This window comes from Cryptotermes secundus, unplaced genomic scaffold, assembly GCF_002891405.2.
Source record: "Cryptotermes secundus unplaced genomic scaffold, Csec_1.0 scaffold28, whole genome shotgun sequence".
Taxonomy (NCBI): Eukaryota; Metazoa; Arthropoda; class Insecta; order Blattodea; family Kalotermitidae; genus Cryptotermes; species Cryptotermes secundus.
The window spans coordinates 189,415-206,672 of NW_019736391.1; the positions used below are offsets into that span (position 1 = coordinate 189,415).

Genomic DNA, 17,258 nt, shown 5'->3' on the forward strand with positions numbered 1-17,258 from the left:
ATATTATGCGAATTGTCTGCTCTTGTACGTACAAATTATATGTATACAACACGTGGATTTAGACATCCTGTAGTATCTTAGATATGGTGCCACATAAAGAGAAATACCACAAGCTAAAGAATTACTTGTACGTTTTTATTTTATTCTTTGCTTTAATACATTTGTAGTCCTTACTTACTTACTTACTTACTTACTTAATCATGGAGCCGAGCCCTTCTGGAGGAACCCCCAATTCTGCATCTACTCAAGAAAACACCAACATTTTATGGAACCCGGAAGTTCATTACCGTCTTCACAAGAGCCCTCCACTGGTCTCTATCCTGAGTCAGATCAATCCAATTCATACCACCCCATCCTATCTCTCTAAAATCCATTTTAATATTGTCCACCCACCTACGATTTGGTTTTCCCAGTGGTCTCTTTCCTAGACCTTAAATTTTAAAGATCATTTTATTCTTGATAAGGTATTTGTTACTATTTTCATGTTTTCCACGATAAACTGTATACTTCTGGACCAAAGTGTGCTTTTTTAAAATGTCTGAGATAGAAATATTAGTTATTTGAATTTAGAAAATAAAATTAGAAAGCCGCTTAGTTTCGTCATTTCCGTCGTCCTCATGAAACAGGGTTCAGAGCTCTAATCAGTTTCGGTCAAACTCGATATGATGGAACAATACTAAGTTCTGTATAACTGCAGTAAAGAACCTAAATGCATTTTATTAGTATCACACGAGACAATGGTAAACACTAAACGTGTCACACATATTATACGACTATTAATAAATAGGACCATAGGTTATATTCATTTTGATTTATTTATGTTTTCCAAGATCTTTCGCTTAGTTGGGGTGGGTCCACTCGGCACGGCGGCCACTGATTGGCCCATTGTACCCGCCCCGGGTGATTATGATGAGGGAGAATTTGGCGGAATGAAGATTGGCAGGGGAAACCAAAGTACTCGGAGAAAACCCACCCAAGCGCCACTTTTTCCACCACAAAAACCACTTAACCCGGCCCGGGATCGAACCTGGGCCGCCGCGGTGGGAAGCCAGCGACTAACCGCTTGAGCTATGGCGCGGCCTTTCCAACACCTTAAATGAAACCTTTGATTCGCATGTTTTTAATCTTTTGTTAAATTCCGAGAAGGTATTGACATGACATAGTATATGTATGATAACTTCCGCCTGGGCCTATAGGTTAAATATTGCCACGTGTTGGGCACATGTCACGCGACAAATAACTTCACGCCGTCTTGGATATAGCGAATTTATTGAACATTCGCTCTCACACTCACACAATTCACAATTAAAATCACTGCCATCGCCAGTATCACAATTACATTCACTGCTCTCGGCGACTTCACGATCCACACTGTGTCACCCCTTATCACACACACTCTCTCTCTCTAGTAACTCACTGCTGAATAGTTTTCGCTGCTCCTTATTTAGGCTTGGCGCGGACAACACAGAAAACAGTTACGTGATAGGTACCACTGTTGCGTAACGTCGTGCTTACCGATTGCCTAGCAACAGACGTTGCTGGGCAAAGCTGCCGACAGTTGCTTATTGCTGCATAGCAAACAGCGCGCTTCGGCTCGGCTCACTTCGGCTCTACTCGGCACGGCACCGAGAAACACCGCTTTCCTTACTGTTAAGTAACTTCGTTTCCACTATTGCGTAACTTGGCAACTGACTGTTTATCAAGGGTCTGTCTTCGTGGTAACTCGTTCCACCTCCCGTTGCCCAGCAACAGTTAGACATGTCACAATATATTTAGATTCATTTATTTTTCTGAGATACTTACATTGAATTTTTAAAACCTCTGTTCTTTAATATTTTAACAAATTCTAATAACGCATGGCACGTGGCAATTATATAGGAAGCCGGGATAAGGCAGTCGATACAGCGATTGGCTACGGTCTGGACGACTGAGGGGTCGGATGTCGAGTCACGAGAGGGTCAAGATTTTCCTCTTCTAGACTTCGTCCAGACTGGTTCTGGGGTCCACACAACTTCCTATCCAATGGACATTTTGGTCTCTTTTCCTGGAGTATAACGGCCGGGGCGTGAAGCTGACCATTTACCTACAACTAGTACCGAGGTCGAGAATACGTGAAACTACACACCTATAGACCAATAAGTCTTCATGACCTAGTGCTTAATTAGTCAAGCAGAGGTACAACTTTACCTTTTGCATGGTATTTATATTGTGATTTTTTTAGTGTGTGACTATAGACGAAGTTTGAATGGAGATTGGATTTATTGACCACTTTAACACGAATATTGAATACAATTAATTATAGCGACATCGCTAGTCTCCATATTTTACAAATAACTACTTCACGTGGTAAGACTTTCCAGTCTTCTGTGTCTTCACCAGTCGTTCCTTGATAACGGCTTCTAACAGTGGGGATTCTTCAACTTCCGCACCCACTTCCTTACTGTCAGGCAAATATCCCGAAACTCTCTCTACTAAACTAAACTCTAAACATGCCCATTCATAACCTTTCGGCTCAGACCAACAGAAAACACAGTACTTCTACTGTTGCTCCAAACGTTTCCGTGGGAACATGTTTGTCTACTAAGGCGTTACTCTGCAACAGCTGCGTATACTTGCTTATTAAGAACTTGTTCCCCAGCCACGGATTTTGTTTCGTTATTTGTTTCGAGGTCGTCATCCAGTGACGGGTCTACACTCCGGATATTCCTTTTCCCTTGGTACTACAGTCCCAGTGGGCCTAGGCCTACCTCCAAGAACTTCTCCGTACACTTCGGTTTCTCTAGATCTTACACATTCGCTAGGACTCCTTGGGCGGGTGATCAGCTCGTCGCAAGGCCTCTACCTGTACACAAACACAGAAAAACGCACACAAACATCCATGCCCTGAGTGGGATTCGAACCCACAATCCCGGCTTCCGAGCGAGCGAAGACAGTGCACGCCTTAGACCGCTCGGCTACCGTGACCGGCCCTGCAATATTATACCCTGTGCAAATTTAATTCGGTTTAATTTGTTTTTACGCCTTAGTTTACTGCGGACATAAACATGTCTGACCATATCTCAAATTAAGCTTACATGTATCCGCAAGATACATATATTATATCTTGAATAATGTTGCTATAGAATCAGTAATCTAATGAACCATTAAGTGTGTCATCAGAAATGTTATATGAACTCCTATAGGTCTGACATGTACCCATTTTCCGCTGTTTCCATTGCATTAATATATCAGCAAGACTTTCAGACTTCATGTGCGAGGGAAAAGAGGTTTTCAGTACCAATCGAAGGGTTCATTTTCCTGTTTTTCTTTTATCTTATTCTATTATGAAATAAGTTATGGGCAAAGAGGAATGTAACAATAGTAGACAACAGAAATACTTTTTTTCAGAGTGATCGCTGGATACAGAATGGTGAATCATAAAAGCAATGACGACATAACAGAAGAACGGGAACAGCAGATATCAGTACAATAATAGAAACTATCAAAATAAATGACTCGATCATTTGTAAAGAATGCCTGTATCATAATAAGAATAGGCGCCGTCGATATCAGCTGAACAGGAAGTTCAGGAAAAAGTAGTGGGAGGAACAGTTTAATCTTCATAACCATAAGAGGCCTAAAGCGATTCTTTGGAGTTGTTACTGACGTCCGAGAAAAGAGACACGGCTTGTCGAAGACTAGAGGGGAGGGTGGGGTCTGGACACTGTAGCGATGCAAAGATCGGGCTAGACATAATTCGTACCACGTATGTTGAGAAATTAGAGTTAGAATTGTGGGTTGGAGAGCTGGTTTAAAAAACGGGAGATAGTCGAACTACTGTGTAAATTTTATTTTAAGAGATTAGTAGCATCAACATATGATTTACTCTAAAAATACACAGTAAACCTTGTAGAAGGATTAAACACACATGCTAAAAAGACGGGAATAGCTTTAACATAAGATACTTATGGGAGGAATAGAAAACTGAAGCCATACGCATAATTTTTTCCTTTTAGACGTATAGCAATTATACTGAGCAGGGTTTATGAGGGAGATGACGACTATTCAATAAACTCAGGCTCCACATAAGATGTACACATATAAAGCGGTTAGGCATATATCCGCACCTCGCCAGATGGAGTTAGTTCACGGGAACTCCGATGGAAGCGCTGCTTGATGGCTTCAATGCTAGAACTGCTTATGGGGGATACACGTGAAGAAGATATCTACAGAGAACATACTTGTACATAGGAATACCCGCAGCACTGACGTTCGCATCAATGGCTGTAGAGATTTGATCGCCATACTCTTTTCAGATACAAGACAAGACGACACGACACGACACGACCATTTATTCTTATGTTTATAGGCAACTGAGGCGAATAAGCCAGATACAGACAAATTTACATCTTAGATCCTACTGAAGTAACAACAAAACTGTTTGAAAACCACTGAAACCAAGAGCATCTCGCCGAATTAATACGACTGGTTTAGATAACGCTACAAATTACGTATTTTCTTAGACATATAAAGAATGAATCACATAAATTGAAGGTAAAAAATATAAAAAGGTAAAGCTATCTCTTTAACAGTCCGTGAAGGCCGATAGGGTTGTGAGACATCGAGGTTCCCATATTTTTTAGACAATCGGCTCACAGATGGTGGTGAGGTTGTCAGTCTTACTCGCCGGCCGCGCTTTAACCCCAGGAAGATTCCTGGTACTCATTTATGTTAGAGGCTAAGTCGACACCAGCGCCATAATGGGGCTGGAAGGATTAGGTCAATTTGAAAATATCCAGTGACTTCATCGGAACACGAATCCGCGACTTTCCGGCTTGTAGCATAGTGCCTCAACAATGAACTGAAGCGTATGAAAAAGTAAATAAAATGCTTTGTTATTTAGTTAACAAATTTTAAGGTCATCTAGAAAGCGTACGTTAATCTGGGTACAGCTATTTGTACATAACATTTCTAGCGGGTCTGTATCTCCCTACTCCCAATGTCAAGGAAGGAAATCCGACCACGGCAGCACAGCGCTGTAGCAAGTGTGCTCGTTTTGGGCTGACCCAGGGCTCTCATTTGGGGTTAACTGCAGCGGGTTTTAATCCCGTATGATGCAACAAAAATTACCAGGATATACTTTAGAACTTTAAAGAACTCCAAATATTACAGTAAAACCACGATTATCCAACGTAAACTTAACCGAAAGGCTGTCTGATAACGGAAAATGTGGGGTAATGTGAATAGCATCCAAACACGGAGCAAATATCTACACAACTTCGTGCACAAGTGTATTATGAAACAATAGCGTGTGAATATTATTTGGTTGGTAACTATAATACTGTCATGTGCTCAATATGTCTAGGGGCGAGGTTTGGGTTGGCAACTGGATTTATTCGACACTTACACTTGCAACTGCAAACAACTATGGCAGCCTCATTGAGTTGCACACTCCGAAGATCGTTGTAACTACAGCGCATATGAAGTTTATCAGTCTTCAATAGCTGTTGCTTGGTATCGGTTTCCAACTGCGGACGTTCCCCGAACTCTCCCTGGTCTCAGCTCAGGTTCTCACGTCTCAATACTGCAACTCTCAACTGACTCTAGCAAAGTCAAAGTTACATTGCGACTGACTGTCAGTCAGTCTGTAAGTCTTGGTGTCGAGCCCCATCTGGGGCTCATGATCAGATATTAATTATTACTGTTTGACAGTTATGGTCTTATTTTTGTGGGGCGCCCTCTCTGACGAGAGGACGGTTCTGTCTTTTGCATATGCTGCTGGCCCTTGCAAGCGCAGTCTTTCTCGGGTCCGAGTTCCTTGGGACTCGTGACCATAGTTCACTGACTCACATTTGAGACTTCCCTTTTCGTCGCCTCCTATGACTCGCAGGGTCACGGTGCCGCCACATGGGGAGTATTCTTGCTGTCTGTCACACGGGTCCGAAATGTTAGTCCATGATATATAGCCCCGGCACGGACCGCACAGAAAATATCTCCTCCGTTATTGCATGATCTCTATTTGCTGGGGAGATGAGTCAACAGAGCTGTTTCCTAGCAACGGCTGTTGTACTGTGGATTGATTACACAACTGTTACTTTGGCAATGGATCTACATGTCACAATATCAAAAAGGAATGCAAAACTAAAGTTTTTTTTTTTTTAAATATCAGGCAGGATAAAATCTTAAAATTTGTTCTTTAAAGAAGGGCTCGCGTCAAGCCGTACAACAGAAGCTGGGGCAACCGGGTTGGCCGATAAATGTTTCGTATTCCCCTCGACAATGGTACACAGAGCAACAGCGCTTTAACAAGTAATGTACACTCTCCATGTCCTGTTATTTGAAAGACGTGAAATAAAACAAGAGACTGGGGGCTCCGAAAGTGTCAGTTTCATCACGAAAGTGAAGAGAGACTGTCCCTTCATGTAGTATGATTTTGGGTATTGTGTTTTCCCGTTCCCGATGAGATCATTGGATTTTTAAGTTGACCTAATCCTTCCAGCCGCACTATGGCCCTGGGGTCGACTCAGCCTCTAACAGAAATGAGTACCAGGAATATTGTTGGGGGTAAAGGACGGCCGGCGCGTAAGACTGAAAACCTTACCGCCATCTATGAGCCGATTGTCTAGTAAATATGGGAACCTCAACATCTCACAACCCTATGGGCCTCCACGGCCTGTTACAGGGATACATTTAGTATTTTTTTTTCCATCCGCACTATGGCCCTGCAGTCGACTCAGCCTATAACAGAAATGAGTACCAGGAATCTTCCTGGTGGTAAAGGTCGGCCGGCGCGTAATCCTGACATCCTCACCGCCATCTGTGAGCCAGTTTTCTAGAAAATGTAGGCGTATCGACGTCACGCAATCCTATGGGGCTCCATGGCCTGTTACAAGAATAAATTTATGGTTTTTATGTATTTTCCGACCTGACTCATCCCAGCTCTTGATTCCACTTTTATAGCAGCTTCATCTGATACAAGGTCTACGAATAAACCACACCCAATCGGTCGCTAAGAAGTCAGTGGGTAAAAACTGAAGTTAAGATCTACAATGAAAGAACGTGTGAAATTACAGCTATCTTCTGTACAGTCCTAGCTACGATTCTTGTCCAGTGCAAAAAAAAATATTTTGGTGTTCATTTAAACGTCTATATAGACGTGTTGGGGGGGGCTGCATAATTCCCATTCCGCCTTTTGACCATTCACAGCCGTTACACTGCGCTGTCAGTGACTTCTGCTGTTGTATAAGCGGCGTATAGTTTTCCGGCTGTAGTGACAAAATGTTAGCTAAACAACAGGAGCTGGTTACTACATAGTAAACATGCTTACATAATTTTCGCTGAAACAGTGTATCCACCATTTCGCTTATATTTGTATCTTATTAAGCCAAAACAAACATTTACTTAGTTCTGGTCTTGTGTAATTACACGGATCTGTTTCCTCAGAACAGAATTTTGAGGTACAATGCTCTTAAATTAAGTATAAAATTGACACTAACTCTTACAATTTTATTTTATAATATATCTTACATATTTTGTAGTTATATTTTCCCACAGTCTCTGATTAAGTTTATGTCTCAATAAATATACTTCTCAGTTAAGCCTAAATCTCTTTTCAAACAAATACTCAAATGTAAGATTTGAAGTTTTCACGGCGGTGACTATGAAGAAAGCAGTCCTCTGGGATATGGCACCGTGTAGATGTGTTGTTAACCGACGTTTCGGAGGAACGTATCGCCTCCATCTTCAGGGTAGAAGGAACAATAAGAAATTCGCAAGCGAAGATACCGGTACTGTACCGGTTCTTCGCTTGCGAATTTCTTATTGTGCCTTCTACCCTGAAGATGGAGGCGATACGTTCCTCCGAAACGTCGGTTAACAACACATCTACACGGTGCCACATCTCAGAAAACTGCTTTGTAAATACTCAAATGTTTTTAGAGATATTAAATTTATTATTTCTACGGATTGCTAACTCCGCGGTGGAAGCAGAGTGAAGCTGAGAGTTAGGGAAATTGAGATGAGGAAAGCAGTAGAAGCAGTTTCACGTGTGCAGTGCAAGAAATGGCAGACGGAAGGTGAGCTGAGTTCCATACGCATTGTAGACTGCTGGAAGAAATCATAACGAAAGTTGCAAGGAGTCAGAATTACTCCAAGTGAATTCCATTAGACTCCGAATTTGTCCTTGTTACAGATAATCATTTACAGGAAAAAAAAAAGCTAATGTCGGAAGAAATAGTTATCAATGAAGATAATAAACCGAATAAAATAATATAAGTAGTACTGTTAATAAAATAGTTTAAATTATAAGTAATGAATTGTACTTATTGAAATAACGTGTTCCAGTATGTTAAGAAAAAGTAAAGCTATCCATGTAACAGACCGTGAAGGCCCACAGGGTTGTGAGACGTCGAGGCTCCCACATTTTCTAGACAGTGGCCGTGCGGTTGTCAGCCTTATGGGCCGGTCGTCTTTTACCCCCAGGAAGATTCCTGGCACGCCTCTCTGCTAGAGTCTGAGTCGACACCACGGTCATAGTGCGAGTGGAGTTATTAAGTCAACTGAAAAATCCAATGACCTCATCGGGAATTGAACCAGCGACCTTCCGGCTTGTAACATAGTGCCTAAATCAACTACGCCACCGAGTGTTCCGATATGGACAAAAATGAGAATTGCCAGATATATGTGTTTTGTATGTGTGAACTGTCCAATATCAGACTAGAGCGAAACCATTTCAGCAGTAAAGAAGGTGAGAGCATGCAGGCGGACGGACGGATGGATGCTATCTCCCGAATTTGCATTCATTTCATGCGCGTTGCACAAAGACGGCATATAAAGCGCCAGAGGTTGAAGCTACGTGGTAAATAATTTGTTCGAGTTTCATCAGGAACCCAACTCACGCCCTCATCATTCGAGACACTCAGGATGCCGATTCTGCGTGCAGGTCCTGCGTAACACACCGAGGACAATAGTTTCTGTTTCCGTACCATAATGTGTGTAACGGACTGCAAGGTTGCACTCTGTGTAGGTTTCTCGGGTCGTGGATCTATGAATGACCACACGTTAATTTTGGGAAGTTTATTTCCTCATTTAATCTACTACATTTTTCCTTTCCTAAAAGTAACAGGAAAACATGCCGTGCTATAGCTCAGGCGATTAGTGGCTGGCTTCCCATAGCGGCTGGTCGAGTTCGATCCCAGGTCAGGTTATACGCGGTTTGTGGTGGACAAAGTGTCACTGGAGCAGTTACCTATGTGTACTTCGGTTTCCCCTGCCAATTATTATTCCACCAAATTTTCCATACTCATCTATCATCCGAGGATTCTACAACAGGCCAATTAGTGGCCGACGTAACAAGTCTCAACACACCTCAAGAAATTAAAAAAGTACATATACTTCTGCAGTTTTCACAGCACTAACATACATGCATATTAGCAACGAAATGTCTCTCTGGGGGCATCAAGTAACAGATTTTGACCCGAACGGCTTCTGCTGCCCCGGGGAAGGCCTTAAGAAAAAGATTCGTTTTTAAAACAAATTTTCATTTGCTATATACCGTTTAAGACACTAAATTTATTCAGAATTTCGGTTCTTTGATTATTTTGTCTTATTAATATGTCGTCCAAAGATGAAATATTTATTTTCAAATAATCTTTCTGTAAGGTACATAACTCGGAAGATAATGTTGTTCCAAGTTTTGAATCATGGTACTTGAAAGATATGGAATTATCTTTTTCAAATATTCCCTCTAAATAAAACAAATTTATTCTCAAAATATTTATGTCTTCTAGAATATAACGCCTTATAGTCCGGTGAAAGTAACCCAGATTTTCGGGTTAACATGTTGCCTCCATCTTCAAGTCTGAGCAATGTTAAGCAAGAAACCAGCATAAACTAGCAACAATGTTGCCTCTCTTATTCTTCAACTCTGAATATGTACTTAGTATGTGTAACATTCCTGTAAAACTGCAGTTTACCTTCATCAGACTACAGTCCGTTATGCCCCTGAAGGTAGAACTTCTCAGCCAGTTCTGGCTTCAGAATAGCTATATTAATTACTTCTTCCTAGCAGGGGATAACTCAAAATGGCTGTTGCTAATATTTCATGTCTACCTGCTCAAAAGCTTTAAATTAATTTCTAATAAATGACAATAATATTAGCAAGCAGATTATCCGAAAGCAATGATTCCTTTCACCTTGCTAGGACGGAGAATTATAAGCCGCAGACTGCGCATGCCCGTCACAGATAACAGCAACGTATAATTCCCCTGGCTCGGTTTATATTAAAGTGTAAGCCATTGTTCGCTCCAAATAATATCTGTGATTATGAGGTTTGAATATTAAATCCTCGATGGCCTTGGGTTCTGTCACAAAGTAAGCACAGGATCTGTGCTATCTGTTCATTACAAATGACAGTCAATACTTATAATTATAAGTAGGATCGCGCCGTAGCTCAAGCGGTTAGTCGCTGTCTTCCAACCGCTGCGGCCCGGGTTCGATCCCGAGTCTGATTAAGTGGGATTTGTGGTGGACAAAGTGGCGCTGGGGCAGGTTTTCTCCGAGTACTTCTGTTTCCCTGCCAATCTTTATTCCACGAAATTCTCCATCATCATAATCACCCGGGGCAGGCTACAATAGGCCAATCAGTGGCCACCGTGCCGAGTGGAACCAGCTGGACTCCACCCCCACTAAGCTAATTAAAAAGTAAGCAGAGAGACTGGTAACTCCAAACTTTCTATAAGAAAATTCAATTGAACAACTATTTTTACTGGCAGAAAATATTTTGGTCAATTTCAAAGGGCGCAGAATGTTAATATCACAGACCGTGGTTCGATTTATTTAACGGTCCATGAGTGTCTTCAAGCCGGTATTTAGAATTCAGCTAGATGTTGGCCTTTTGCAAAGTCTCCATGCTACCATCAATATATATGTAAATAAGGGGACACACGACATGCATGAAAGCGATCAGAAATGATTAAAAACTTTGCAGAAAACCCTTAAAGGAAAATATGCATCAGAAGATTTAACATAAATGGGAGAATGATATTACAACTGATATTAAATACACAAGAAAAGATTGGGTTGAATAAAATATTAAAAGTTTGTGGCGTTTGTGAGAGACTGTTTGCTTTTGAAGAATACCCTTGCTTTATGTACTTAAACCGAGCAGCATACTTTTTGTGAAAATAACAGCCGATTAGCGACTGAATAAATTATCCTAATTCTACGGAAGCACACCCAGAATCCAATCACAACATCCAGTTTTGAAAGAATGAAAAGTAAAGATTTCACAAAGCTTTTCTATATAAACATTTTGCATGACAATGACTACAGCTGACGACAGAGAGACTATTGTTCGCAGACCCATCTATGGGGAGAATCAGTACTACTTGCAACCAACGAGTGTTGTGCTCTGTCTGCTGGCGTTGTACCATAGCAATTTCATTATACAGAGAAATATAAAAGTAGATTCCGGTAGCAAAGAAATCATGGCTTAAGCTGTGGATACAGGATAGGCGACTCTCACCATAAAGGGATGAGAAGAGAATGACATATATATACATTTTATGCAAAAGATAAACCTGAAAAAAAATTGAATTAATACCTCACCGAGCATTAAAAATTATCTTCAAATGAAATGTGCAGAAATACAATACTAATTATAAGAATGAAGAATACTGAGAATAATAATAAAAAAGTATAAAATTCCAATACTGTTGAAATTTATTGCCAACAACGTTTATTGTCAGAAGAATGAAACTACGGAAGGCCATAGAATAAAATACGACACGAGGTAAAAAATTGCGAAGCCACCATTTATACCACTTGGGTGTGGGGTTTAAAAATGGGGATGTGTGGTTTTATTTACGACCCTGATTCTCGAGGGTATAGATGGAATTAGGTGACTGAACACGGATCTGGTGAGCCTACAAGAATCCAGCAATACACATGTTTCTGAGCGCTGAATTGATACCAGGTGTTAAGAACGGCCTCATAAATAACGGAGGGGGCACGAAGTTCAAATATTTTTCATGGAATTCTTGAGGCTATTACGTAATTACTCATGTACAAACTGATTCTTTTATGGCCAAATATATTAACAGCTGTGGGAAGTGGGGAAACAAAGCACATTCAATGCTATTTGCAGTTAAATGTAACTTTCACGACTGCATATGAATGCTAATGTCCTCAAATCATATAAAAAGAAACAGAATGAATTCAACAAACCTTCCCATAACCACTGAAAATGTCAAGAAATATAGAAACTCCGGGATGTTCTACTATTCTTTTCTTTTGGGATGTGACCTTGCAACATTTGTTAGAACTTTGCATTCTCTCACCCACAGAGCTGAGATCTTCTTGAGAAGCCGCCATTTCTGCAGCTGTGAAGAAAGCAACGGTCGAGGTATTGTTGGACTATAACAATGGAAACTGTGTTCTATATGTGGTTCGTGCCAAGATGTTTAAGTTAGTTGTTGGTTCGAGTTGTGAGCAGTGACATGAAGCAGCTTTTTGGGATTGAGACCGTTCATTTTTCAGTTGTTTGCAAGAGTGCGGCTGTGTAAACAATATTCTGCATGTGATATCCGAAGTGTATAACTCAGTGAGACTGTTATATGGTTCTTGTGTTAAAATCCGTTGCCAAGAAACGACTAGTGGAGACTGTTAATAGACTGAGAGCAGTAGTCCGTGTTTGTCAGTATTCTGTAAACTGTAATTACGAGTCTTGTGTTAACGTGGCCAATAAATTCAAAATCCAAACCGAACCCCATCTATAGTCACACCCCTAAATCGTGAAAATATTATCCTTTCAGGTAGTCTGTGGCCTTCCAAATGACCTCTTATACAGCACTCCCACGTGCTTCAATTGACAGATTTAATGTAATTAGTTTCCTGAACTCACAGTTTCATCAATTCCATTTCTACTCTGAAGATGAACAGTGCTTCATATGATGTAAAATCAAACAGAAACGACCATTACAAGTACACTCACACAAAACAAATAATAATTTAGAGATCACGCTTTATAAATTCTGATTTCCAGAGACGTAATCAATATAACTGTTATTATATTTCGTGCAGACGTGTTCCTTTGTTTTTTTCCAAATATACATCATATAAAAAATGTTTAAAACACTGATGGCATATACGTTACTGTACAAGCTGTTTTCAAAAACAGACAGAGTTCTTTTGACCTCATACAATTTCTACAAAAGCGATTATATGGATTTCAAACACCTACAACACTTGAAAGAAAACAGAAAGCAGTTTCATTAACACAAGCTGCTCGCTCATCGAAACAGTAGTCACTGGACATCAGCTCTGATTTCATGTTCTGAAGGAACAGTCTAATGTCTGCACTGTTTTTGGTAGCTTCTGTTCGGCGTGGGTGGGTGGACAATACAAAAATGGATCTTAGAGAGACAGAAGGGGATGGTATGGATTGGATTGATCTGGCTCAGGATAGGGGCCAGTGGTGGGCTCTTGTGAACACGGTAAGGAACCTTCGGGTTCCATAAAATGCTGGGAAATCCTCGAGTAGCTGCAGAATTGGCGGCTTCTCAAGGACTCAGTTCCATGAGTGAGTAAGTAAGCAAGCCTCTGTATAAGGTATAGAAGGATTGTACTGCTTCGACAAGAACAAAGATTGCAGTCTATAGAAAAAAAAACAACTGAAATTAGATGTAAAAAATATGTGACGATAGTATATTAATATAACTACTGAGTCTTTGAACATTACTTATCATCTTATTTTTGTTTAAAAAAATGTTTCGGAGGAGGGCACGCGGTAGCGTAGTTGGTTGAGGCACTATGCTACAAGCCGGAAGGTCGCGGTTTCAAGTCCCGATGAGGTCATTGGATTTTTTTCAATTGACCTAATCCTTCTGGCCACACTATGGCCCTGGGGTTGACTCAGCCTCTAACAGAAATAAGTACCAGGGATTAATTAAATAATTTTCTTGGGGAGTAAAGCGCGGCAGGCACGTAAGGCTGACAACCTTACCGCCATCTTTGAGCCGAATGTCTAGATAATGTGGGACCCTCAACGTCTCACAACCCTATGGGTGTTCACGGCCTGTTACAAGGATAGCTTTACTTTACTTTTTATTTTACAATGTTTCGGAGACTGGACTTTGTCTCAATCTTCAATTAAAAGCCTACTCAGTTACGCCCAAGAGAGGGAACTAGTCCCTAGTCAGATTAAAGTTAACAGACGTTCCAGAAGGACATATCACCTCCGGAGAGAGGGACTAGCTCTATAGATTGGGCCCAAAGGAACAGGCTTTTACCTGAGCGTGGAAACAGAGTCCAGTCCTCAAAACATTGTTTTTCAATAAAAAGAGAACAATGGATAATATCCAAAAAGTCAATAATTATGCAACTAAAATCTAATTAGCAGTTCCATAAGGGGATATTAAAACGAAAGGCATAATTACAAACCTTTTTTTTCACAGTACGCATTCAATTTAACAGTTTTTTTAAAAAAACTTGCAAAATCAATTGTTTCAAAATAAAAGTAAAACCTTATTTTATCAGTGAAAGCTACAATAATCTTAAACGTCTCATCTTCAGGGTCGCCTAATAAGTTCTGCTTGCTACCTGCTTCATGCTGGATAATTACTCGGCTTGTTTATCGACTCTGAGGATAGAGGCGACATGTTCCTCCGAAAGGTGGGTTGACTTTCAACGGACTACGCGGTGATATATCCCAGAACATACCTCGCCCTCTTTCCGCTATAAATAAAGGGCGGACGGACAGAATAAATGGGTAGGCGGAAAATCTTCAAATGAACAACAAATATATAGATACTGACGTCTTAATTTAACTTCTCTCCTAGTAAATCTTATATATATAGCCGGATTATGAGACTATTCTCTTATCTCTTGATCCCGTAAACATGCTGCAAGGGACAGGAAGAGTATTTCAGCGGCAATAAACATTGGGATGTGGTGGAAAGGAGAATAATTTGATTCTCTTCTTCCTCCTGCATTTCCAAACGTTCTGAAAGGCCAAGACTCGGGGGTTTATAAATATATTCCGTACTAGAGGGACTTCAGCCCTTCGGGGTGGCTTTCAAATAAGCAAGAAGGGGTAACAGTAGGAATCTAGAAGAGACACTCTTAGTGGTGAAGAGGGGGTGTTTGCTCCTCAGGAGAGGGGATTGGGGAACTTGCCCTTGCCTAAAGGCCACTACTACCGAGACATTTGTAGACACAGGCAAAGGGAAACTCTTCGTTTGAACACAAGAGAATCTTTGGATCCATAGCTAAAATCTTAAAACCTAACCCTCGTGAAAAGCATAAGTGTTTGCTTCAGAAATTCGATGCTGCTTTTAACGTTTTGGGGGTTTGTTTTACTGAGTGAATAAAATAAATGCCTAATGAGCTCATGCGTGTGGGCCTACGGACGTATTTCCGAAAATTTCGTCTCGGAAATTTATATCAGATCTTGTGTTCCGAGTGTACATAAAACGTTGCAGGCTGAGTTTGACTTCGCTTTCTATCGACATATTTAAATAACAGTCCTACTTTTCAATAAGATTACATCGGTTCTGAAATGCGGTCTGAGGACCTTCAGCGTTGAATTTTGACTCTTTATCTCGGATATATATGAGTGGCTGAAAATAACATAAAATATCAAAATTATCACACTAATATCTGACATGACAATTTTACCAAAACCTTCAATATTTCTTCTATTCTCTTTGAGCTTCTCTCAGTTTCATAATACAACTGACCCTCTGCTCTGGCAAACAACACTGAAGACGACACTGAACCAAACCACAAAGTTCTGATGTCGGTATAATGTTACATAGTATCCGTTTCAAACCCTAAGTTAATTACAGAGGCGAGAGCTTTATTTTAATTGGTTTATTTTTATATAACCACGTGATGTCGGTCACAGTAGCCGCGAGGTCTGAGGCATGAACTGTCTTCGCTCGCTCGGAAGCTGGAATCGTGGGTTCGATTCTCACTTAAACATGGATGTTCTTCTTTGTGTGTATGCGTAGAGGTCTTATGACGGACACTCGTCCAAGGAGTCCTACCGTCTGTGAAAAATGATTACGGAACTGAATAACAGGCCTGGGTCTTAAATGGGCTGGAAGAGACATTGAAAAATTTGATCCATGAGGTCGTGCGTACGCATTCTTCTATATCGCCCCCTTGATAAATTTTGAACTAATCAATGAATTTTCATGAAACTTAGTATAAGTTTATTGATGTTAAGGACCTATAAATATTTGTGCTTTCTAATTTCCTACAATTAAGTATTCCGAAAGAACGGATATGTTGAGTTGTAAGATGATATACATAAATAATCGCTGAACTGATGTAGGTCCTATGATAATGAGCGTTGGAGAAATATATATATATTATTACGGCAACAGGATGTAAACTTAGATTACTTAACAAAGTTGCTTCGAGTGCATATGCTCTTCAATGTGTACTGATTCGGAGATAATCGTGAATGGCTAACAGGTAAGGAAATGGTAGGAAGTGGATATAACCTACATTTAGCTATATTTGGAAAGTTTCCATTAACTGAAATTTGAGTTTTTATTTGAAAGGATAGCTTTCATAAATTCCACAGCGGAAACAAATATGGATGCGGCCAATATTTCCGTATAATGGATTTGAACGTACATGAGTCACAATAATGGCCTAATTTTTAACGAATACAAATTTAATTTTCATGTCATTTATTTGAACTTGCCTATTCTATTAGAATAACATTTATTTGTACACTGACCATAACGAAAAATAAACGTGGCAACCCGACCGTGTTTCTCTGAACTACTCCCATTCTACCTGCACCAAACTCTGTGTTCGGAACAGATGCGGCAGACATTAAGATCTCTTGTGGTTTCGACATATCGAGACTTGTATGCAATTTGCAATGGAAACCGAGCAATGTACATACTCTCACTGATACTGTAAAAGTAAAGCTATCCCTGTAACAGGCCGTGAGGGCCAATAGGGTTGTGAGACATCGAGGCTCCCATATTTTTCTAGGCAATCGGCTAACAGATGGCGGTGAGATTGCCAACCTTAAGCGTCGGCCGCCCTTTACCCCCAGGAAGATTCCTGGTACTCATTAGAGGCTCACTCGACCCCAGGACCATAGTGCAGCTGGAAGGATTATGTCAATTGAAAAATTGGGTGGCCTCATTGGGAATCGAACCTGTGATCTTCCGACTTGTAGCATGGCGCCTCAGCCAACTACAGCATGCCCCATCACTTACACTGTTACAAACAAAAATGTCAGATTGGAACTTTTA

The 17,258-nt window shown here is 40.6% G+C and overlaps 1 protein-coding gene across 1 annotated transcript in view; it reads right to left on the reverse strand.

Annotated features, from left to right (window-relative positions):
- The window catches only part of LOC111869739, a 217,657-nt gene that overhangs the window by 58,583 nt on the left and 141,816 nt on the right, over positions 1 to 17,258 (reverse strand). The gene's annotated exons all lie outside the window — the stretch shown is intronic.